Source organism: Pezoporus occidentalis, unplaced genomic scaffold, assembly GCF_034315485.1.
Source record: "Pezoporus occidentalis ecotype Australia unplaced genomic scaffold, CSIRO_AGI_Poc_V1 ctg51, whole genome shotgun sequence".
NCBI lineage: Eukaryota > Metazoa > Chordata > Aves > Psittaciformes > Psittacidae > Pezoporus > Pezoporus occidentalis.
In genome coordinates this window covers 713,215-739,968 of record NW_026915847.1, presented here as the reverse complement: position 1 = coordinate 739,968, position 26,754 = coordinate 713,215, and positions in this window count along the sequence as shown.

Here is a 26,754-nt window from a genome sequence, read left to right as displayed (position 1 = left end):
GCTTTTTCCGAGCTCAAGATCGGAACATCCCGACACATAGGAAGTCAAGGAAGAGGGCCAGGAGACCTGCGTGGCTAAACAGGGAATTGCTGGGTATGCTCAAGTGAAAGAGGAGAGTTTACAGGTCATGGAAGGAGGGGCTGGCCACTTGGGAGGAATATAAGGCTGCTGCTAGAGGATGTAGGAAGGCAGCTAGGAGGACTAAGGCCTCCTTAGAATTAAACCTGGCGAGAAGGGTCAAGGACAGCAAAAAGAGCTTTTTCAAATACATGGCAGATAAAACTAACACCAGAGGCAATGTAGGCCCACTGATGAACAGGATGGGTGCCCTGGTGACAGAAGATACAGAGATGGCAGACTTACTGAATGCCTTCTTTGTCTCTGTCTACTCTGCTGCAGGCAGTCCTGAAGAGCCCTGTACCCCTGAGACCTTAGATGAAGTCAGGTCAACGAAGCGGTTTGCCTTAGTCGATGAGGAATGGGTTAGAGACCAGTTGAGCAATCTGGACATCCATAAATCCATGGGTCCAGATGGGATGCACCCGCGGGTGCTGAGGGAACTGGCGGAAGTCATTGCTAGACCGCTCTCCATCATCTTTACCAAGTCTTGGGAAACGGGAGAGGTGCCTGAGGACTGGAGGAAAGCAAATGTCACACCAGTCTTCAAAAAGGGCAAGAAGGAGGACCCGGGTAACTATAGACCAGTCAGCCTCACCTCCATCCCTGCGAAAGTGCTGGAACACCTTATCCTTGGTGCCATCTTAAGGCATATCAAGGATAAGAGGGTTATGAGGGGCAGTCAACATGGCTTCACCAAGGGGAAATCATGTTTGACCAATCTCTTAGCCTTTTATGAGGAAATAACACGGTGGATGGATGATGGCAGAGCGGTGGATGTGGTCTACCTTGACTTCAGCAAAGCATTTGACACAGTCTCCCACAGCATCCTCACAGCTAAATTGAGGAAGTGTGGACTGGATGATCAGGTAGTGAGGTGGACTGCGAACTGGCTGAAGGAGAGAAGCCAGAGAGTTGTAGTCTATGGGGCTGAGTCTAGTTGGAGGCCTGTAACTAGTGGAGTGCCTCAACGGTCAGTGCTGGGACCAGTATTATTTAATATATTCATCAATGATTTAGATGAGGGAATCGAGTGTACTATCAGCAAGTTTGCTGATGACACTAAGCTGGGAGGAGTGGCTGACACCCCAGAAGGCTGTGCTGCCATCCAGCGAGATGATAGGGAGCTGGGTCTCTATAGTTTGGAGAAGAGGAGACTGAGGGGTGACCTTATAAGTGTCTATAAATATATAAAGGGGGAGTGTCACGAGGATGGAGCCAGGCTCTACTCAGTGGCAAACAATGATAGGACAAGGGGTAATGGGTACAAACTGGAGCACAAGAGGTTCCACTTAAACTTGAGAAGAAACTTCTCAGTGAGGGTGACGGAACACTGGAACAGGCTGCCCAGGGAGGTTGTGGAGTCTCCTTCCCTGGAAACATTCAAAACCCGCCTGGACACATTCCTGTGTAACATTATCTAGGTGTTCCTGCTCCAGCAGGGGGATTGGACTAGATGATCTTTCGAGGTCCCTTCCAATCTCTAGCATACTGTGATACTGTGATACTGTGATACATAAGTTCAGTCTATTGGGATAAACCTCCTGTACAAAATAATATAGACATTTCTCCTCTATTCATTTAAGAAGTCTCTCCTACACACAATTATATATCAAATTCATAAAGTATCTATATTTCACATTGATTTTTCAATACCTAGCAACATAAACTTAACCCAGTTACAGTATTTATTACAGAAGTTGATGCAATTTATTTATTTTTTTTTAACTACTGATATCCACTGCCACATACAAAGGAAGTTCATCCCTCTTTGAAGAAAGACATAAGGCCACACATTCGCTTCCTACTTGCACACAGAAGCAGATGCTGCTGTCACCTGAATAATAAAACTAATGGACTTGTGCATAAACAGAATGCAAGAAAAGGTGTGTTTCAAGAAAAAGCCAGGAGGACAGGAGGCCTTGAACTATTAGTCATGATTTATTCTGTTACATTGAACAATTTGTTTACTTATGCTTGTATTGGTAATATTTAATTCTTAATTAATTGAACAGTTAAAAATAGTTAGCTAAGATCAACTTTTTTATAACTACTTTTAGTTACCATTTTCTCTCAGAAATCTGTTTCCTTTTCAGGCAAGTTTTCAAAGAGAGATGCATCCTAGAAGATCACACTTTTCTCAGACAGAACTCACTACTGGTTTACCAAATATTTAGCTTTTGTGTATCTTATCCAAGTTTTGTTAATCTCACCCAGAAAATACACACAAAGTTTAGAGGGACAAAAAAAATAAATTTTGGCCTGCTGATCCTATTTCCTATAGTGCAGACAAAAAGAATATGCAGTAAAGTACAGTTCTGAGTATCAAGAAACTGAAAGTTTTCTATTTTCTATCTATGCGGTGTTTTGTGTTTTTCTGCCTCAAAATCTTTTATTATATAAATAACAAGAATAAAAGCATTGTAGTTTCTTTTCAACTATTTATAGAGGTTTAGGTTTTTTTTATTTCTTCTTCTTCTGATTAGTGAATAGACATCTCAATATTGATGGTCAGTGAATTAACATGTACAACATTATATGAACTAGGGACTTAAGTTAGTGAAATATTTGCCTGTTTTAAAAGCTGTCACTGTCAAAATGCCCTATACTTCTCAATATCATACTCCATCATTTACGTAAAAATCAAATTAGCAATATAGCATAGGTCATAATTATATGGAAAATACTTGTGGGTATATACCTCCAACACATTAGCATTTTGTGTGATCAAAGAACAGAAGAGTGTCAACTTTTAAGCCCAAGTATGTTAACAATAACATTCTTTTTATCACTTAAAGAACTGATATCTGAAAGTGGATTTTAAATGAAAATACTTCAGTAAACACAGCATCATATCACTCAGGAAATCAGTCAGAACCTCAGCCCTAGTATCACCCCAAAATGACTAGTTAAGAACCATCACATCACCTTTCTAAAGACAGCCAGTAACTGAGTGCTTGTCTTAATCCCATTTATACAGCTGTATGAGGCGTGACTGGCAATGTCCATCTTTATATAAAAACTGTCAGAAATACACAGAAAGGTTTTGCTCTCATACTGAACATTATCCAGGCCAATTAAAAGTAACATTTAGTGTCACTCTGCCTTCACAATACATTTCTGGCTTGCCTAGTTGTTAACCTACTTGTTAACCTACTCAATTTAAACTTCCAGATTATAAATTCATAAATCCCCTAAATATTTGAATCCTTTGTTTCACTCAAGATTTTAAATTAGGAGTTCACGAAATTTTCAGAGATAACCTGTAGATGATTATCCAGTAACATCTCTGATGACTGGATCACTAAAACTCCAGTGTAAGAAAATATTTCCTTCTTTCTCAGTGTTGGCAGAGGTGGCATAAAAATGGATTATACAGCATATTGGAAAGGACACTGAGTTATTTTGCCTATGTTAGAATAACCCTTCACTTGTCACTGGTAATATTTCCTCTTCTAAGCACAGCCAGTACCTAGCAGGCATTCTTCAAGTCAAGTCACAATCCTTATAACAGCAAGATACTCAGTGGAGAGGCCAGAGGAAGAGCATTCTCTCTGGCTTCCATGTTAGCTAAGAAACAAAAAAGCCAATGAATGAGTCATCTTCACCTAATTGGACCTAATGCCAGGTGATCCATTGTGGAACTGCAATGTAACATACATACTTCACGGTACACACTTGCATTATTTTCCTTGTAATATACCCATGAGGAATGTGCAGATCAGAAGAATATTCTTCTCTGTGTCATTCTTTTTCATACAGCTGCCACCTTCTCCTAGAACACAAGTAGCAGTTAAAAAAAAATGGGAGGAACTGCTTTTAAAGCAATAGTTGGGTGTGTACCGCATTTATCAGTGGTAGAAGCTAGAGGACACAAAATATAAAGGCTCCACATCTGATTAGGTATGAAGCTTATGTGGGTAATAAATATGTTTTTTTTTAATTCTTTCAAAGGATTTCAGTACTACTGAGAAAAAAAATTGAATAAATAAAGCAGCAGTTTGTATCTGTAAAGCAGTCAAGACTTTAATTAGCTCTGAATTAGAAAAGGGGAAATAGTATATAAATCAGGGTAGCGCTGTGAAACGTGTTTAGCAGACATGTGACACACACCCAGTTCCATTGTCTCTGTTCTTGTCTGTTGTACAAAATCATGTATTAGATACTCAGGACCAAGATAATCTAAAATGAAAATATCTAAGGGACTTTTAAGCATCTAGTAGTTCTGGCACATCCCATTGATACAGATTTCTTAACCAGATACAATTACTGGCACATAACATGGCATGAAGCTATTATTTTAGATATATTGTTACACCTGACAAGGCACTCCAGAGTCCACTGAAACAGCTCAGTAGATCATTCAAGTGTAAATTACTATAAACAGATGCTAACAATACAATCGTCCGGAAATACTCCTCAGATTTCCTGACAATGGTGTTTTTAAGACTGTGTCCGCATTAAACAAGCTGCTCTTGTACAAAGGTACAAATCCCTACAGTTCAGGAAAACTTGGGAGTTTTCCCCAAGTGGCAACTACTTTGGCAGATAAAGTGGTAAAAAAATAGATATTACTCCTAGATAGGAGTAATATCTATTAATAGATAGTAGATACTCCTAATATCCTAAATAGATATTATTATGTGGGAAAATAATAAAAGTCAAGACAGATAATATATTACAAAATAGACAGACAATATATTACAAAAATATCACACCGTTTATTGCTATTTTCCAGTGTTTATGTAAATGTAATCCAGTAAAAATATATTTTAAATGCAAATCTTGCCAAAACAAATTAGTATTTCATTGATGCATTGGGGTTTTGCCAAAGAAATATTAACTGAAGAGTTTTATATTTGTTGTATGTGCACAAGATATTGAGGCCAAGAAGCTACAGAATGACAGGACAATAAACAGCATTTTAGCTAGTCAATTGTGTTGTATGTATTTATTAAAATAGACATAGATAAAGAAAACTATTTTTGAGGAAGGGAAGAACATTTCTCCATGTTTTACCTCCTCAATGCACAGGTACCTTCCTCCTGCACATCTCTTCTCTACTACCTCTCCATCTTAACAAGTGCCCTCTCAAGCTCTCTTTAAGTTGTCTGGTCTCCTTTTTATCCTCTCCTTCATTTCTGCTTTTATCATAACTTTTAATCTTTACAGTATCTTAGGGAGTTCCATCCCCTTAAGGGGATATTTATGTTTTTAATGTAAAACCTCTTGCCTCTTTAAACAACTAATGTAACATTACACAAATCACATAAATTAGACCAGATTTGGTTTCAAAGAATTGAATTGTCTGCTTCTCAAGCACAACCGATCTAGAACCAGGAAAAACAGGTATTTATCTCCTTCACTTTGTGTACAGTCTATCAATCACACATCTTCACATGGTTTCAGGTCTCAGCTTTGAATTTCAGCTGTAGACTAGAAAAATTTTTCATCTATCAACTTCCAACTGGCAAAGTGAAATGATGCTACTTCTCCAGATTTTTCTGCCACCACTTTTACAACAGAGCTGCAGGACTGATGCTTGCTATGGCTCTAAAGTCAGCTTCCCCAAACTTTCTGGGAACTCCATTCTGTGCTTATTTTGCTTAGTAAGCAATTATTTACTAGCCAATTTTAACCCAGTTTGAGAGAAGCATAGAGAGATCAAAAATATAAACTTTTCTAGAAGTTCTGTGAAAAAAAAAAAAAGAGGGAGTCTGAAAAACTGATAAGGGAAAATACCCATGTTAAATGGGTTTCCAACTTGGAAAGGTGAGTGTGACATAAAGAGTTGCTGTGTCTTCCACGTGGCCAACATGAATGCATATGCTCAGCCAGGCAAAAGATGTACTCTTAATGGACACAAGAACAAGCCCAAGGTACCGGCTGGAAAGGGATAGCTGGGTAACAGGAAACATTACAGAATTATAAACTTAAAAGGGAATAAAGGAAAAGCTGGAATTACCGCAGTACAGGGATCAAGGAAAATACATTTTCATTTTTACACTTCTTGAGAAAACATGTTCTCTATCACTGGCTGAAATGTCTCACATTGACTGAGATACTAGACTTACTAGTATTTAGTAGTAACTTCTGCATTTTAAAGCTCCATTAACAGTAACTTAGGAGAGAGGATATTCTTCCAACAACAGCATGCTAAGGCTAAAAGAGCGTATAATATGATGATAATTTCATAGAATCATAGAATCGCTAGGGTTGGAAAGGACCTTAAGATCATCTAGTTCCAACCCCCCTGTCGTGGGCAGGGACACCTTACGCTAAATCATATCACCCAAGGCCGCGCCCAACCTGGCCTTGAACACTGCCAGGAATGGAGCATTCACAACCTCCCTGGGCAACCCATTCCAGTGCCTCACCACCCGAACAGGAAAGAATTTCCTTCTTATATTCAACCTAAACTTCCCCTGTTTAAGTTTTAACCCGTTACCCCTTGTCCTGTCACTACAGTCTCTAATGAAGAGTCCCTCTCCAGCATCCCCTATAGGCCCCTGTCCTGGGATCAGCAGTAGCAGTCATTTTTCTCCGCCTTGGTAGCTGGTGCAGTGCAGTGTTTGACTTTCGGCTCGGGAACAGAGCTGATAACACTGAAGTTTTGGTTTGGCCAAGGACTTTGTGAGCCTCATGCTCTGCCAGGGAGGAGGGGAAGCCGGGAGGAAGCAGAGACAGGACACCTGACCCAAGCTAGCCAAAGAGGTGTATTCCATACTACAGCACGTCATGCCCAGGATGTAACTGACAGTTACCCGGAAGGGCTGGGACTGCAGGGTTGGAGGAGGCATCGGTCAGAGCTTGGTCAGGCTGGGGGGGGGGCGAGTTATCAGTCAGCTGGTGGTGAGATGTTGTATTCTCTTGTTATTTACTTTATCATTATTATTATTGGTGGTAGCAGTAGTGATTTGTGTTATACCTTAGTTACTAAACTGTTCTTATCTCAGCCCGTGGGAGTTGGATTCGTTTCGATTCTCCTCTCCGTCCCTCTGGGAGTAGGGAGGGCAAGAAGGGGGGGAGGGAGTGAACGAGCCCTCTGCCTGGTTTTAAACCACGACAGCCCCCTTCAGATACTGGAAGGCTGCTATGAGGTCTCCACGCAGCCTTCTCTTCTCAAGGCTGAACAGCCCCAACTTCCTCAGCCTGTCTTCGTACAGGAGGTGCTCCAGTCCCCTGATCATCCTCGTGGCCCTTCTCTGGACTTGTTCCAACAGTTCCATGTCCTTTTTATGTTGAGGACACCAGAACTGCACACAATACTCCAGATGAGGTCTCACAAGAGCAGAGTAGAGGGGCAGGATCACCTCCGTCGACCTGCTGGTCACGCTCCTTTTGATGCAGCCCAGGATACAGCTGGCTTTCTGGGCTGCAAGCGCACACTGAAGCCGGCTCATGTTCATTTTCTCATCAACCAATACCCCCAAGTCCTTCTCCGCAGGGCTGCTCTGAATCTCTTCTCTGCCCAACCTGTAGCTGTGCCTAGGATTGCTCCGACCCAGGTGTAGGACCTTGGCAGGTTAAACCTCATGAGGTTGGCATCAGCCCACCTCATAAGTGTGTCAAGGTGCCTCCGGATGGCATTCCTTCCCTCCAGGGTATCAACTGAACCACATAGCTTTCAAATACCTGCTGGGCTACTGAGGTGTGACCTAAGCTATCTTGTGTATTCTAATGCTACAGTGAAAGCAAAAACAGATTCACTACAAATCTCAGGCCCCCAGTGGAGACTGATTTTCTGCCTACTGAAATTTAAATATATATCAGAACTAAACAAGTTCAAGCTAAAATGGAAGGAGAAAAGGAGAGTTTAAACAAGTTGCCCAGTTTTTACTGCCACTTTTTACTGGTTCATCACAATTTAGAGCGCTCCACATTCTGAGAAAACCAAATGAAGTTTAATAAAGCAGATTTCTATTTCCTATAGTGCAGCTAAAAAATGTGAAGGAAGCATTTTAATGTCATTTTGCCAAAAGCACAACAGAAAACCTACGTATTCTTATATTAGAAGATAACTCCTTAGTCGTGGATGGAAAAGTTATTCTATGATGGCAAGATCTTCAAAGGTAAACTTCACTGACATACTTTCACTCACAGAAGCTCTCAAACTTTGTTTCAACTAATTTGGTGGTAAAAATACTGATATTTAAGATTGGGATGCCTATCTACAAAGTTATCTTTACTAAAAGAACCTTCCTTTTGACTGAAAGCAAATAGTCTGTGATTGCTTGCTGTTCCTCACTTCTGAGCTAATACTGGGTGTGCCACCCCCACAGGCTCCATGGAGAGCTCCCTCTCCATATGGTCATCTTCTGTTTGATTCCTTCTTGGAATTGTAGTAGTTAGCAATTAGCAAGCTGCTTAAGGAGTCCATCCCTCCCAGGAATGGATACCTGGCTTTGTAAACATGGAAATAACTCTGTTTTGTCACCTTTCTTTTCTTCCTAGGCAGGGAACAGGGGAGCAGAGGGGAAGAGCTGGAAAATGTTCTCTCCCTGCAATGACAGTAAATAAAGCTTCTGTTGGACCTGTCTTAAATTGTTCAAGTGTTATTACCCACTCAGAGTCCCCAGGTTTTCTGATGCTAATAACACAGAAGTACTGGGGCTCAGGTTTCAACTAAAATATTTCCCCAATCTGTCATCAAATCAATAATAGAAGTAAAAAATACTTGATCTTCTCCCCTTATGTTTGTTTACACTGTAGGAGCTACTCTAAGCACACACCACTGTGCATTTAACGTTAATACAGATACTATTTCCCCTTCTTGCTTATAAAAATGTTACAGTTAATCACAGCAATTCATAACTTTTTCTCCCTAACAGGTGCATTAGAACTAGTATTCTGGCAAGACAGAAATTAGAATGCTTTGGACAATGCCTTTGGCAGAACAGCTTGGGCTGTTTTTTATCAGCTCTGCAGGCTTTTAAACTACATATGAAGCTACTTCAAAGTTACTGATATTAGTCTGACTTGTTCAGAATTTTAGACCCTCCTTCCTCTGGTTCTGTAAGGGTGCCAGGGGACTTCCACTCATGTAGAACCCTATGGACCCTATGATCATTTTCAATTAGTAAGAATTCAGAGGTTTTTAGACAACTCCACAGCTACCCTACAATAAATTTCATCATATTATCCCAATTTAGATGTGGTTTGTTTAAATATTCTAGACCTATTCTTTTCATTGTCTTAGTATTTAACAGAAACTGCTTTGTGATCAAGCTGGTGACGTGATCTCCCAAAATATATAAATATTAAAAAGTAAAGGCATTACACATTTCAGCCTCATTTATTTTACCCATTATTTCCTTATTCACTTGGTTAGGCACTGGAGCCATACTTTCCATTAGCTTTCCCTGTTTTCAAAAGTGATTTCAGAGCATTTCTAGAATCCTCAATATTCCTTAACTTGTCCAAATACAGAATCATAGAATCAAATACAGCTGGAAAAGACCAACCATTACCCCAGGACTGCCAAGTCCACCACTAAACTGTATCACTGAGGGCCTCATCTACACAGTTTGTGAACACTTCTAGGGATGGCAAGTCCACCACTTCCCTGGGGAGCCTTTTCCAATACCTGATCACCCTCTCCATGAAGAAATTTTTCCCAATATCCGATCTAAACTTCCCCTGGCAAAGCCTGAGGACAGTTCCTGTTGTGGTTTAAACCCTGTCCACAAGTCAGCCACGCAGTCTACTTCCTCCCCCCTCCCCCACTACCAGAGGGATGGGGAGGAGAATCGAAACAATGCAACTCCCATGGGTTGAGATAAGAACAGTTTAGAAACTAAGGTATAACACAAATCACTATTGCTACCACCAATAATAATAATGATAAGGGAAATAACAAGGGAAGAGAACATGACAGCACCCGATGAAATGAGCCCAACTGAGCAGCGAGTGCCCTTCTGAGTAACTCCCAGTCCTGGCCATGATGTGCTGTGGTATGGAATACGTCTTTGGCTAGTTTAGGTCAGGTGTCCTGTCTTTGTTTCCTCCCAGCTTCCTCTCCTCCCTGGCGGAGCATGAGACTCACAAAGTCCTTGGTCAGATTAAACATCAGTGTTAATCAGCGCTGTTCCCAGGCTGAAAGTCAAAAACACAGTGCTGCACCAGCTACTAAGAAGGAGAAAAAAATGACTGCTACTGCTGAACCCAGGACAGTTCCTCTTATCCCATCAGTCACTACCTGGGAGAAGAGAAAGACCCCCACCCCCCTACATCCTCCCTTCAGGTAGTTGTAGAAAGCAGTAAGGTCCCCCCTGAGCCTTTTCTTCTCCAGACTCTTCTCCAAACCCTGCCCCGTTCCCTCAGCCATTCCTCATGAGACTTACTGTCCAGACCCTTCACAAGCTTTGTTGCCTGGACCAGCTCCAGCACCTCAATGTCCTTCGTGTAGTGAAGGGCACAGACGTGAACACAGAATTCACGGTGCAGCCTCACCAGTGCCAAGTACAAGGGGATGATCACTGCCCTGGCCCTGCTGGCTATGCTATTTCTGATGCAGGCCACGAGGCTGTTGTTCTTCTTGGCTGCCTGGGCAAAAGCTGGCTCATGTTCAGCATCTGTCAGCTAGCACCTTCAAGTCCTTTTCCACCAAGCAGCTTTCCAGCCACTCTTCCCCAAGTCTGTAGTGTTGCATGAGGTTGTTGTGGCCCATGAAGGATCTGGCACTTTGCCTTGTTGAACTTCCTACCACTGGTGACAGCCCATTGATCCAGCCTGTTTAGGTCCTTCTGCAGAGGCCTCCTATCATTTACGAGGTCAACACTCCCAGCCAACGTGTTGTTGTCTGTAAATTTACTGAGGGTGCACTCAATCCCCTCATCCAGATCATCAGTGAAGATGTTAAACAACACTGGCTGTAACACCAAGCCCTGAGGGACACCACTAGTGACTGGTCCATATGACCAACTAAATGTGATGCCATTTACCACTACTCTTCGGGCTCAGGCATCCAGCCAGTTTCCAACCCAAAGAATCTACCTATTTAGGCCATGAGCAGCCAATTTCTCTAAAACACTGTGGGAGACAGTGTCAAATGCTTTACTTAAGTCCAAATGCTCATGTCCGCAGCCTTTCCCTCATCAACCAGGCAGGTCATCTCATCGTAGAAGGAAATCGAGTTGGTCAAGCAGGACCTGCACTTCATGAACCCATGCTAACTGGGCCTGATCACTCCGTTTTCCTGCATGTCTTTACGCTCTTACTTAGGATCATCTGCTCCATGACCTTCTCTGGCACTGAGTTCAGGCTGACTCTAGTTCCCAGGGTCTTCCTCCCTTTTTATAGGGAGGCATCACACTGACCATCTCTGGGATCCAGTCCTCTGGGATCTCCCTAGTAGGCAGAGGATCTGCCCACTATACCAGGACTACTGACAGACGATGGAAAGTGGCTTAGCAAGCTCCTCTGCCAGCTGCTTCAGCATTCCTGGGTGTAACCCATCCAGCCCCATAGACTTGTATACACCTAAGTGGAGCAGGAGGTCTCTAACCATTTCTTCCTGAATTATGGGGACTTCAATCAGCTACCCATCTCTGCCATCCAACTTAGGGAACTGAGTACCCTGAGGATGGGTGGTGTGACTATTAAAGACTGAGGCAAAGGCAGCATTAAGTACCTCAGCCTTTTCCTCATCCTCAGGCACTAGGTTTCCCCCAGTATCCAGTAGAAGATGGAGGCTCTCCTTGGCCCTCCTTTTATTGCTAATATATTTGTAAAATCATTACCTTTAGTGGCAGTGGACAGATTTAGCTCCATCTGCGCCTTTGCCTTTCCAACTTTCTAACAACATCCTTGTACTTTTCATGGCATGACTGTTGCTTCTTCCACAGGTGATACATTCTTTTTTAACTCGAGTTACAGCAATATCTCCCTTTTCAGCCAGGTGGGTTTCTTCCCTGACAGTTTGATTTTCAGCACACAGAGACCACCTGCTCCTGCACCTTAAGAATTTTATTCTTAAAGAGCGTCCAGCCTTCCTGGACCTCTCTGTCCTTCGGTAATGTTTCCCAAAGAATTCTGCCAAACAGTGTCCTAAACAGGCCAAAGTAGCTCTCCAGAAACCTAAGGTGGAGGTACTGCTAACCTTCTTCCTAACTTCTCAAAGGATTCAAAATTCAGTCATTTTGTGATAGCTTTGCCTCCAACCATCACATCACCCACCATTCCTTCTGTTTGTGAGCAGCAAATCTAGCCAGGCATCTCAGCTAGTTGGCTCACTAACCAGCTGGGTTAGGAAGTTATCTTCCACACCCTCCAAGAACCTCCTGGATTCTTACGTTATTATTTTATACCCATTCCTAACAATATCGTCTTCCATGGTCTTGTAGAATTCTGTTTCAATTTTGAGGTCACTAAAAGGCCCTGGTAAATAGATGTCTGGTATCTTGCTCTTTTTTCAACACCAAACAGACCATCACTGTGCCTTTAGGATGTTCCCTTTTCAAAACTGCCCTCTGTTTACCCTACGTTCTTCTACTCCCAGTATGAAGTTTTCCACAGGTAATTCTTCATATAACAGCTAACAATACTAACTTCAACTAATAATACTAACTTCAACGATTTTTTTTTTAATATAAATTTCAACTGTGCTAAAGATTTTTTTTTTTTCTCTAGACATGCCATCTTGGCTTTTGCAATCACTTTCACCCTAACTAATCACCTGTTCAGTTGCGACTGGTTCCTCAAAGTCTATAATAGCTTTATCCTCAGTGTTATTCTCAAAAGCAGAACCGCTCACATTCTTCATGAGCTCATCGCTTAACTCTGCGATACTTAAGTCCTTTTTGGGTATTCAGAGAGCTTGTAACAGCAATGAAGTTTATCCATGATGAGACAACACCACTGAACATACTGCAAAATACTTTACGTACTTTCACAGAATCATAGAATAGTTAGGGTTGGAAAGGACCTTAAGATCATCCAGTTCCAACCCCCCTGCCATGGGCAGGGACACCTCACACTAAACCATCTCACCCAAGGCTCCGTCCAACCTGGCCTTGAACACCGCCAGGGATGGAGAATTCACAGCTTCCTCGGGCAACCCATTCCGGTACCTCACCACCCTAACAAGAAAGAATTTCTTCCTTATATCCAATTTAAACTTTCCCTGTTTAAGTTTTAACCCGTTACCCCTTGTCCTTTCACTACAGTCCCTAATGAAGAGTCTATCCCCAGCACCCTTATAAGCCCCCTTCAGATACTGGAAGGCTGCTATGAGGTCTCCACACAGCCTTCTCTAAAGTTTCACCAACTTTCATCTGTTGGCTGACCAAGCCCCTTTAAAAAAAACAAAACAGAGCTGTTCAAATCAGAAGCCAACAGCTGATATGAAAACAAAGTCCAAAAGTACTTCCAGCAATACAGATGATTATTTCTTACAACATAAGGTGAAGAAAAAACCCAGAAATTACAGCACTGACATAAGACAGCACCTGCACTTTTCTTAGTACAGTCTGTCCCTAAGCACTCCTTTAGCATTGTGGAACTATAACAAGGTCTGGGTGAACAAAAAAAAAAAAAAAAAAAGGTGATAATTAAGTAATTAAGCACCATCTTGCTCTTCAGCCTGTGATGTGCTTCATGTATTCAGTGAGACTAACACATTACCTCCTGTGCCATACAGGATCTCACTACAGCTTCCAACAGTGTTGACAGCGGAGCACTTGAGTAGCTCCACATGCAGAAAATGAAGCAATATTAATTGCAAAGCACAACTGGGACATCATTGGACAGTCAGATACCTGTACCTGATGCAACCAAGAAACAATGAATAACTTCTTTAGTCCTTTCTTTATAATCCCCTTCAGGCAGCTCAAATAAACTCCTCATTTTCCATTTTTTCAACAGTGACAGTGGGGAAAAGAAACACTTTTCAATAAAAGCAGGACACTGACACTCAAATAATGGATTAAAAGTTTACTACTTTGGTGACCTCATTCTCACGATTTCTTCATGTAAACTACTGAGAGAACATTCTGGACTGACTGTAATTACACTCAAGCAAAGTATAAATTATAAGATTCTAGCACTGTTTCACACAAGGAGATAATGAGTCTGACATCGGTTTGCATCCATTGTAAAGAGGTGTAAATAAAACAGAAGATATGAGATTATGGGAAATACAGCAATTTAGAATCATAGAATCACAGAATAGTTAGGGTTGGAAAGGACCTTAAGATCATCAAGTTCCAACCCCGCTGCCATGGGCAGGGACAGCTCACACTAAACCATATCACCCAAGGCTCTGTCCAATCTGGCCCTGAACACCGCCAGGGATGGAGAATTCACAACTTCCTTGGGCAACCCATTCCAGGGCCTCACCACCCTAACAAGAAAGAATTTCTTCCTTATATCCAATTTAAACTTTCCCTGTTTAAGTTTTAACCCATTACCCCTTGTCCTGTCACTACAGTCCCTAATGAAGAGTCCATCCTCAGCATCCCTATAGGCCCCCTTCAGATACTGGAAGGCTGCTATGAGGTCTCCACGCAGCCTTCTCTTCTCCAGCCTGAACAGCCCCAACTTTCTCAGCTTCTCTTCATATGGGAGGTGCTCCAGTCCCCTGATCATCCTCGTGGCCCTCCTCTGGACTTGTTCCAATAGTTCCATGTCCTTTTCATGTTGAGGACACCAGAACTTCACACAATACTCCAAGCAAGGTCTCATGATAGCAGAGTAGAGGGGCAGGATCACCTCCTTCGACCTGCTGGTCACGCTCCTTTTGATGCAGCCCAGGATATGGTTGGCTTTCTGGGCTGCGAGCGCACACTGAAGCAGGCTCATGTTCAGTTTCTCATCAACCAACACCCCCAATCCTTCTCCACAGGGCTGCTCTGAATCTCTTCTCTGCCCAACCTGCAGCTGTGCCTGGGATTGCTCCGACCCAGGTGTAGGACCTTGCACTTGGCATGCTTACACTTCATAAGGCTGGCATCAACCTACCTCAGAAGTGTGTCAAGGTCCCTCTGGATGGCATTCCTTCCCTCCAGCAGATCAACCAAACCACACAACTTGCTGTCATCAGCAAACTTGCTGAGGGTGCACTCAATCCCACTGTCCCTGTCACTGACAAAGATGTTGAACAAGACCGGTCCCAACACCAATCCCTGAGGGTCACCATCCTTACTGGTCTGCAGCCATTCTCTTTTTTTTTCCATGTGAGTCCTTATTTCTTTTAATATTGAGAGGTTAAACAGACTGCATATCATCATGACAAAAAATAAAAATAAATTTATTACATTTAACATCAAGATCTATTTTACAAATGCTAACTGAAGATATATTTTTATAGCTATCACCACCTTTGTATATTTACCCATATCGATTTTCCTTATTTCATTAATAATATTCTAAGAAGATTGAAGACAACATCTCTCAACCAAACCCTGTTGCTCTCACTTTTTTTTTTTTTTATCTGGTGACTTATTTTTTCTAGATCACAAAAAGAAAAGATTCTCCTGTCCATTTCTTTGCTTCATAAAGCCAAAGACATTCGTATAAGTTTATTGTTTTGAACAGGGATCATTAAGCTTTTGTTAGCCCTCTATCCTCCTGCAGATTCTCTTTGTTTGAAGAACTTTGAACACACAGCCAGACTCCTGGCAGTTGCAGGGAGGTGCAGGTCCTTCCCCCTCACACTTCCACACACAACTGCTTACTACCTCATATCAGCTGAGCAATTGATGAATTAAATGAGTTCACTGCATAAGTACAGTGCTATTCGAGAGCAGTACCCTCCTAATCTGGACAAAGTCTTTGAGAATAACAACCCGTAAAACGGGGGACACAGAATAAGGCCTAAACAAATAGGTTTGTCTATTGAAACATTTTATTTACATTTCAACCAAGTTATTTTAGTCCTTTGGGAAGAAAGGATACCTTTGCAAAGCTTGTTTCCAGATAGCTCAGTTACCACCACAAGGTACCATACTGTACAAGATCACTTGTACAAGTTTATGCAGACCATTTCCAGCACAGGCAGGAGTGAAGATCCTGACATACCATCAGCTCCAGGGTGCAATCGAGATCCTAACCTGAGCAACTAAATTAAATGTTGTCAGTTAAAAGGATAGGATTACTCTGCTCAGCACGCCACAAGAGGATGAAAATTAAGTACATTAACTTCTAAGACAACTAATGTGCTGTCCACAACTGAAAGCAAAAGGCTGATAACCACTGCGGTTCAACCAAGTGGTTTCCACAAAGCTTAACCCATCTGAGCTGCCTCTGTGATTACCTCCAGCAGTACAGCTAAGCAAGAGTATTTATTTCCAAGCTGAGTTAATGGGACAGCAAGTAAGGAAAAAAGGCAAATTCAGCAGAATGAAACAAATTCACCAATACGATTTTGCTTTATGGGTGTGGGAGCTGGTCATCACAAAATTGGAGAATAATTTCATTTGAAAAGGATGTGCTGTGGTTCGGTCCCCTGCTCAAAGCACCCCTGCTTCAAGCTGAGTGATCACTAGAAGAGGATACCAATCTCAGGCCCATGCTGTAACTTTCCTCCAAGCTCCAAGTGAAAACCTGGCACCATCTCACCATACCTGAGAACACCTTTCTGTTCACCTTTTCCTCATTTTGCGTTGTCTGAATGCATGGCAGCACTTTTAGCTAGCATACTTGAATAATGTTTATCAAATCATCTAAACTAGTGTCCAAATAATCTTTATGTCTTTAATTAGGACTGGGCACACACTATGTGACCTATAGTATGATTGGTCCAAGCAGCTTTTTATAATGATATTTCTTGAGCAATTGCTGTCTTTTGAGACTGATAACTAAAAAAAAATACTGGGAAGTCTTAGAGAAAGCAGGCTTTTCTGCACACATTTTTCTTGTTAAGCTATTCATTAAAACACCTGGGGCAAGCAGGTGGAAAGTATAAGCACAGGCAAGGGCAATTTAACCTATTGTTTTATTCAGGGTAAACACAAGAGGGTAGTATTTTTTAGGCATTTACTTAGCTGTAATTATCCTCGTATTGAGAAAGCATGTGTAGAAAATGTATTTTTTCAATCAAATGATGAAGAAAAATAATCAAAAGTGCTCTACATCCAGTGATAAAATTAATTCTCTTAAGCTTTAGCTTTATTTGTGTTAAAAGTGCTGTAAAATTCCATGAACTACACCTCATCCTGCTGTAGGTATTAGCTTTTGTATCATCACTGAAGCATAATAAAGTATTGGTTCAGTTATGTGTAATGCCAGGAATGATATTAAACACAGCTAATGCTTTCATTGCATTTAAATAAATTGTATTGACCAATAGGCCATTTTTCACTAGGCAGTCCAACTACAGAAATATGTTGTGATTACTAAGTTATGAAATAAAGGATGATACAACATGACAGACCAGCATTTGGAACATACTTTTAAAAACATATGCAGTAAAAGTCAAAATATGCCTAGAGCAAAATTTTGCCACAATGGTTATTAATCAGAAAAGCGAGACCTGATATGTGATTTGGGTATATTCACCATGTGTCTCTCAATATGTCACAGCAGGCAGAACATTTTATAATCAGCTTGACTTTCATAAAGTAAAACTTTAATAGATAACACACGTGCCACTGTGTACATTACTAGAGAATGATAAATGCATTTAATTAAACTGATCAACATTTATGACACTGTTAACATCATGAAACATTCATGTAAATGGAAACGTATGCAGACGTGTTCCTTCCAGGAGGTCAAGTTATGTTTTCACATGCTATATATTATAGCTGAACACTAAATTCCTTTTCAAACATTAAGTTTCATTTGGAACAAGTAGACCACTCTTTTTATATTGTTGACCTTAAATAGCTGATCATTAAAGTGTCAGCTATTTGTCTGAAAATACTAAAACAGATTTTGGATGGCTTCCAGAATCTCAAAGAATTATGTGTCGATGTAAAATGGATTACATATTTTTCTCAATGATGAGTCTAGCCTATTTCATTATTTCTCTTCCTGCCATGTGCCCAAGATACACATTATGCTTCAGAAACCTAAAGGTCAGCTTTAGGTGGTGCCAATTACACAGATAACTCACAGTGCTGTACCTTCCCATTTGTTCTGTTATTTCTGCTGGCAATGTTAAAAATGAGTAACACTTACTGTTCTGTCCAGTACTGAGTTTCTGATTTACTCTGGCAGGATACCATTAGCAGTTATTCAGACTTCGGCTGGATACTAAATTTTGTTATATTATCTTTTAAGGTAATACTGACTAATACCTAACAATTTTATTGTAGCACTGCATGCAACTCAATTTCCTCTGATGTGAATGGACGTCAACAATGTGCAAGAAGCCTCAACAAAACATCATGCTCTTGTTCTGAAGTAAGAATATTTAAACAAGAAAAAAACAGTACAGAAATAACAACAGCTGCCAGTGTTATTTAAGCAACCAAGAGAATTGACACTAACAAAGACATCTATAAAGATTGTTTTGTTGATTTTGAAGGGGGTTGAGGGTTCAAGCTCTTTGAAGAAGCATATTCAACTGAAAAGTCGATAATCAGAAAAAATTTTGATCATGTAATCAATGATGCAAAAAACGTCCTACCAGACACAGTACTGTTGTGTCATATGCACTGCAAGTGCAAATTGTTACAATACCCTAAACCAGTCGGTTTAACTTTTGGCATCCTCCTAGGATTATATGCACTGCAAGTGCAAATTGTTCCAATATCCTAAAATGGTCTGTTTAAGTTTTGGCATCCTCCTAGGGTTAGGCTGTAACTATAAGAACAGACTGTAAACACCTACTTACATATTTAAATATATCAGATTTCAAAAGGCCCAACTGCCTTTTAAGTATTGACACACTATACTTATAAGTAAGATGCAGGATCAAAAACCAGCCAAGCAAATGTTTTAGGCACCGAAATACACAGTATAAGAAGAACACTTAGAAACTTTTCTCAATTCTAACCCTCTAACAGCCAAAACAATTTATTTGAGGGCTTCTGAAAATTCTGAAGAAAAAAATGCTTCTCTCTCACCTGAAATTGCTTTTACTCATCAGTCACACCTACATATCCTGTCTTTACAGAAATTAGGTATCTGTATGGAATACTCCTGACTTCCAGATCACATAAAAGACAATTTTTGAAGGGTAACTAAACCACTTGCTATAAACAATGACAAATCATAGCATACTTAGGTGCAGCCCTGACTGCATTACACCAAACTACTTACTTTTACAGTAAACAAACATCCCATCTTCAGAAATGGGTTTAATGAAAGAACATTAGAAACATCCCACAAATCTTTTTAGCCCTCCTGAAAAGCATCTGATGGTCTATTTCCATATGCATTATTTTTGTAACACACATTAAATGGCGGACATATGCTCTAATCTATATGTGTGCATAGATGTTTCCATCCTCCCAAATATACAGATTGCTGATCTACCTGTTGATACCAATAATAATACTCCACCAAAGCTATTAAAGTTTGTAAGAATCAAAACCTCTAGGCTACTACCTGACTGTTTTTCAGCTCTTTGAATTCTAATAAACCTACAAAGGTGGGTTTACAGCTAACTAATCCTTTCACCTCCCAGCTTGTGTCCCAATAGCTAGACACCAACACAATTTTGACAACTAAACCAGAGTAATTACAAAGTGTAGTTAACAACAATCAAGAGTTGCTGAAGCTTCTTAACAAATGCACTTCTACCAGGATGTCTGCCTCACTACATGGGTTAGCAGGAATGATTTGTGTGCAACAGTTTGGGCAAAGACACTTGTAAAAGAGTTAACTTCACAGTCTTGGGATTAGAGGACATGTGGGAACGAGGTGTAGAAAAGCCAGTTAAAGGCCCAAAAGCTTGCAATCATATTGATGAAAGCAAAGCAATTTCAAAAGAAGTGCTTATTTATGCTGACACTTGGCAGAAAGACAATGTGCAGTGAGGAAACAAGTTATTTCGTCAGCATTGCAGGTGTGTGCCTGTACTGCCTACACTTGTGGAATGCCTTTCAATGTATCATTTTTCCATGAACTACAACTCAGCTTGCACAAAGTGCACGAGACGCTAGTAACTCAGAAGGAAATACACAACCACCACAATCTTTTATGTTTTAAATAATAACTGCATTACACAAAGCCGCAGCAAAACATTAGTTCGCCAACACCAGCTTCTCGGCATTCTTCCAGCCAAATACAGATTCATTCTGTACTTGCTACATATTATTACGAAATTGGAAAGGTAAGAAGTGGCTTTCAGAAAAGTGACAAAAAAACTATGCTATGTAAATCTTTCCAAGACTTTAACTGATTTTCACCAGTTTTGCACTGCTTGAAACAACGTAGCAAGACAGCAGGGATATTGAATCCGTAGGGAGAGAAATCACTCTTGTGCCTTAACAGTGCAGTTCCCAGGGTATCTGGGGGACTCAAAGGGAGCCAAAATAAAACTGCAGGAAGTGGAGGGCAAGAAAAAAAAAAAACAAAACTGAAATGTGCATTAAAAAACATGGTTTGATGGAAGAGACAATACTCTGGTATATTCCCTCTGATTCTGGGAAGATGCATCCAAGCAGCACATCCAGCAAACCCTGTTAGAAATGAACCAGGGGTTCCTGAAGGAGACAAAGCAATAATATAAGCTCCAAATTGCACCATCTAGAGATGTCAGCTTCCCAGGTCCTGACTTCCCAGACCCCAACAACGTCTGGAAGAAGGCCTTTATCTCTTGCTGCAACAAAAGGCAAGCTTGCATAGGTTTTTAATTCAGCAAAACAAGATTTTGCCTGAATCCTTATGGGAGAACAATAAAACTGTGTTTTTCCTAGCCCAACCTCTTTGGCTAGGAAGAAAAAAAGCAATGCAAATGTTTTCATTGCATGAAGATTCCTGCCTCAAGACTACTTTAAGAAGTGGCTTAATTTCTGACTTGCTATCAAATCAGGATAATTTTTCAGTATGAAAATATGAAATAACTATAAGCACCAGTGACACCTGTACCCTCCTCACCTGCAGCTGGAGAACATACTTCCCTCAACAATTCTGTAAACAATTGTGCACATCTGTACTGATCTTCCCTATACTTAAATCTTTTAAACTATATTTTTAATTGCTACTTCAAAACCTTTTAAGTTACACAAAAGGAGAGGGGGTATGTGGAAGACCTTTCCTGGAAGGCCTCCCCAGTAGTCTACACCATAAAAAAAGATTATTTTAGTTACATTGATCAGATTAGAAACAGACATGAATTTCTCCAAAGATGTTAATTTGACATGTAGAACTTTGTCTAGAAAACAAGGGAGACTTCATACATTTCATTATTTTGCTGATCTTTTAATCCATATTCATGCCAATAGTCCCACTACAGAAAACAGGATCAGGCTGTTTAGGTGGGTAAAAAAAAAAATAAAAAAATAAAAAAAAAAAGAGTAATATTAAAAAAATGGTTTACTTGCTTGTATTAGGATTACTCACAGAAGAAATGAGTCCCATGACTATAATCACAGCTCGTGTGCTTGAGAATTTTTATGATCCAGCCTTGGACAACTGGATGAGCTGGGGATTTCCATAATCTTGTCATAAGAATCTATGCAGAAGAGATTAGAAGGTGGTTCAGCTTTGTTCAGCAGAAGATATAGTCCACTAGCCCTGCTCCAGTATCACTCTAGAGGAAAAAAAAAATATAATCACAATACCATAAGACAGCTTTATTGCTTTCTCTTGTCAGATTGGCATTAAGATGGCTATCTTCATAATGCTGTAGAATAATTGTGGAATTAAAGATTAACTTTCTCTTCTACTTTACAGAATCTTACTTGTCTAATTCATCAGAGGATGGCACTAGAAGATACAACTCTATGTTTTAAATGTGCTATTAGCAATAAGAAAACCATTTCCAAACTCCTTAAATGTTCAAGCCGGTTCCCTCTGCTCAGCTTTCTTACTCAATACCTAAAGGTTACTTAGACTCTTTGTTTAACAAAAGTTTCTCAAAACTGTTTTACCAAGTACTTTTGTTCCTCAAAATAGATTACACAAAGAAAACAAACAAGCACACACACAAAAAACACCACTAAACAGACACTGGTTAATTATCCCCAAATTAGGACATCTATTCAGGTAAGCTCCTTTTCTGTATTTATAAACTTTTTTCCTTGTAACTGACAAAAGTGTAGGAATACCATGTTAGTTACTAACAGACACAGCTGCTTTTTCTTCCTGATGTTATCACTCTATGAGTTTTGCATTTTGACATTATAAACTAGTCCCTAAAAGCTTCCTCCTTCAGTCACTCTCAAACTAAGTGTTGAATGGATCAATAAATGTCTAGTAAGTATTAAATCCTAAGAACTCATCTTCAAAATTCTTTGCAAAAAGTTTAATTCTCAATTTCTTTTTCTCTGACGGAGAGTTATAAAAAATAGATCATGGGCAGTACAAAACAAAACTTGGTGCAAGTTTGCTACATGTGCAACAATTTACTCTTTGCATTCTTCAGTCTTTGAGCAGAGATGGACAAACCTAATTTTGCTCAGTCAATAGCAATCATTTCACCTATGTGCTCAAGGAAAAAGGGCATATGATATAACTTACTTTCTCTATATTCCAGCCTGTGATGCTTGTGGTCTCCTTAGGCTGCCTTCACATTAGCTCCTGCTGCCCTGGGTAAAGTCAAAGACAGTGCTTCCTAGAGAGGAAGGGAAATGAATTATCTTTCCTGATAAAAATACCAATCAGAAGGTGAAGAAGGCTCTAAAAATCACCAGAAGATTATCAATTGATCAAAATGGATCAACTTAGTCTAGTTCTTAAGGAGCTTTTGTCTGTTGAGATCACTCAGTAGTTTTAGCCACTCGCTTTTAAAAGCAGAGAAGTGCAAGTACTACCTATTATGCAATATCTTAATATATGTTAGGGAACTCTTCTAAGAAATATTACTGAGAACTAGAGCTCTCCCTCATCCTGCATGAAGTGTTCAGCTTCCCAGCTATTTTACTAGACCAGGGTAAATCTCTTGGTCTTGCTAATATTATTAATACATCATACAAAGTAGAAAAGGTTTAAGTCAAAGAGAAAGCAAATCACATTACCATGGCACAAAGACAGAGGTAAAACAGGATACAAAAGCACAAAGGAAGTCACTTCTGGTAAAGACGAGTGTGTCTGAAAGAATTTGGGAGATCTAGAAGAGTACCAAAATATAAATAAATAAATCTAGGTTGAGCATCTCCTGCTCCAGCAGATAGCTTAATCTTATGACGTGACACCATGAAGCTTTGACCTTACCATACCGCACATATTTCTGATCTGCCCAGGACAATCCCTTTAAAAATAACATCAACACCAACGGGGGGGGGGGGAATGCAAGCAGAACTTTGTGGGCTTCATACACTTTAGCTACTTTTGGTGACATCCCAAATTTGGATTCCCCAGAGTCAGGACAACTTGGTTTAAACTGCTAAGGTTTTAGAGTGCAATGTAAATAGCAGCTTTACTAATTTTGGGGTTTGTCTGTATGTCTCTATAATTTATGAAGTCCAACTTGTATGCTTCTATCTAAAACTCAGTTTTCGTTTCACAGCCTATTTAGAAAAGTGTCACATAACAAAAGTATGTTCTGTGCACTAGCCTGGAGGCAGTTAAAACAACCCCCAACCAACCAACAAATTAAAGCCTGAAGAGCTGCGAGAGTCCTGAAAGGCCCTTTAAGCTGATTTTGTAACAGCCACCCAAACTATCGTTAACTTCTGCAGTCTAGTGCAAAAAAAGTGCATGTGACAACAGACTGCTAAACACAAAAAAGCATTATACAGGCCCTCCAAAACATGCATGTATTTTTTTTCTAATATAAGAATGTTTTCATAGTTTAGATTTACTTCTTAATTTTGAAGCTTTCAGAGAGATGATTTCCAAGCAAGACAAAGCTGGGCCAAATAAAAGTTGGTATCTCCACCACCAACTCCACCAGAAAAACACCTCACAAGGTATCGTAAGTTGGTGAAATACATGCATTTCATGTTGTTGAGAAAGGTTTTTTTAATACAGGTCTTCCTATATATATAGTCCTGTAAGTCCTCCCACGACAGTCAGCACTCCCAGCAACTTTCATTTTACTTTAAATTAGCAGAGCTGGAAGTTCGGCAGCTTTAGATTTAACACTTCCTTCACACGAGGACCGGGACGCAGGGCAGCCCCGCTCTTCCCGCCCGGCACCACACCTGGCGGACTGAGGCGGATGATGGACAGAGGCGACCCTTCCCGAGGCCCGCCGTTAGTCACTAACTCGCTGCGTCCCTCGCCCGCCTGCAACGCAGTACCCACCGAAGTCCGCTCCTCCCCTCCCCTTCGCCTACCTCCAGCAGCCGCAGGGCGGAGAAGAGCAGCGCTCGGCCCCCGGCGCGTCGTGCCCCAGCACAGCTGCGGGAGGCAGTGCCGCAGGAAGGTCTTTTACCACCGGAAGGAGAAGGAGAGCTCAGGCCTCGTCGTCGACCGTCGCTCGTTGCCCCTTCTTGGTGCCAGTCCCACGTCCCCCGCCGGCCCTGCCCCTGCCCCACCATGAGCAAAAGCTTGCTCATCTGGGGCTTCACGGAACAAGACATCCTCCAGCAAAGAGGTCTTGCATTCCTGTTCACTGAGTTTGAATGCAGACTTTTCAAACAGAAGGGAAGCTAGATGACTTGTTTCTCACCACTGGAAAACCATTCTCTGTTTTCTCCCCAGTGGCTTCTGTATTCAGGGCAGTACTTGCCTGATTCACACCGAGGATGCACAGCTGCTTGTTGGAGAAATACTTAAAGAATACTGAGTGACTTTTCATCAGAAATAAGCGTAAGAGAAAACAAAATGTCTGTAACTTCAGCCATAGAGTAATGGTGCAAAAATTTTAGCCCTTAGACATTGTTTTAGGTATTTTCTGTTCCTGTAAGAGATGCAACTTCTGTGTGTTGTCTTATTTGACAGTTATGGGAATTTATTAATCATAAGCCCAATAACCCATTTCATTTTCCCATCTTTGGTTACCAACTCCACAGCCAGACAAGAGATAGCAGTAAGTTTCTATGGCCAGATTTACTGGTGATGAAGCTCTGCTGTTACTGTAGCTTGCCTCATTGTAATGCTCATGAGGGAGCATGTGTTCCTACATGCTTTCTGAAATATTAATACACAAAATTGTACTGAGGTTTCTGATAGCAGCAGATTGGCTCTCTGTGGTTTTCTGATTAGAGGTGTATTGGTGATTCCGAGAAGCCAGTGGCGCCGAAATGGGTTAAACCTAATAAGGTTTTGAAAGCTGATAGCATAATTTAAGAGGGCTCAGAGTCACAAAGCAACAGACCTGTCTGACCCCGGCAAATTACAGTGTTTGTTAATGTTCTGTTATAGACATCTTCTAGTCAACCCAAAGCAGATATATTAAGTGAAAAATTGACTTGTGGTTCACAAAGATGGGCTAGCCTTTCTGCCTTGTTTTTGACAGTTGATTGACTTAGAAGTAAAGGAGGGGCATCATGGCTTCTGTTTTTACCAGGGCTCTTAGGAATGAAGCCTTCAAAAACATTAACTTCAGCTTCCAACTAAAGAAACATAATTGTCTTAAAATCTTTTTTATCGTAATTTTACACAATATATATCCCTTGGGAAATCTAAAAACAATTTAAGGAATGGAAGGCATGGGAAAAATCCTTTTACTTTAAGCACGATGATTATAATCATATAAGCTTTAGAATCAGTGGAACTGGAATACAGAGTGATTAAAAAAAAGCACTAAAATTTTTATTGTGCTTTCAGAGTCAGTGTTAATTAAATGAAGTGGTGGCCAATTCACGGTGTTTTAACCCGAATCTTCTTTACTAATGTTTAATGACAGTAAGTTGGCTTAGGAGCATTTCTTGCAGTCATTCAAAGGGGATTTTACTGAAATTCTGTTTCTGACCAGGACAGGCTGACAGCTTTAGGAATCTAGTAACTGAACAGGGAAAAGGGATTTTCATCGTTACTAAGTCTAAATTAATGCAAACAATGAACAGAGGTAACAGTCTCATGACTCCTAATCTTGTTATGCTCTGAAGAAGGCATCTGAATTCTTATGCCTCTCCGATTCAGTAATGAAAACACTTTCCAAGGCGTAGGCCAGTATGAATGGGAACAGCAGTCAGCAGATGAAAAGAAACAGAGAAAATAGGAATAAAAAGGCAAGATGTCAATGGTGCAGACCTCAAGTTATGTGTTAGCTGGCATTCTGGAGAAATAAACTGTAAGACCTCTTCTAATCAAAGACTATAGCATCAGCTGCACTGTTTATTCACTAAGACTGTTTGCTGAAGTTCAATTTATAACTTTTGTTAAAAAATAATATTCTGAGACCATCAAGGCCAAACACTCCATTTTGGTAGCTTTTCAGGCCTGAGAACCTTGCAGTCCTACTGTCTGAAGAAGCTAATCTCTCACAGCAGAGGCAATACTGTCAGGGACAAAAGCGGGCACTGGCCAAAGTCACTTGCGTTCTCCAAGCATGCTGACTCTGCTCTCCCTCCCTGCTGCTGCATGGACTGACTGGATGGTCCCACTGTTAGAGAGAAGCCACAGTTCACAGGGAAACGGGGGAACATTAACACTGTCTTGGGAAATGTAGGGGGAGCCAGGGGCCACCAAGCTGGA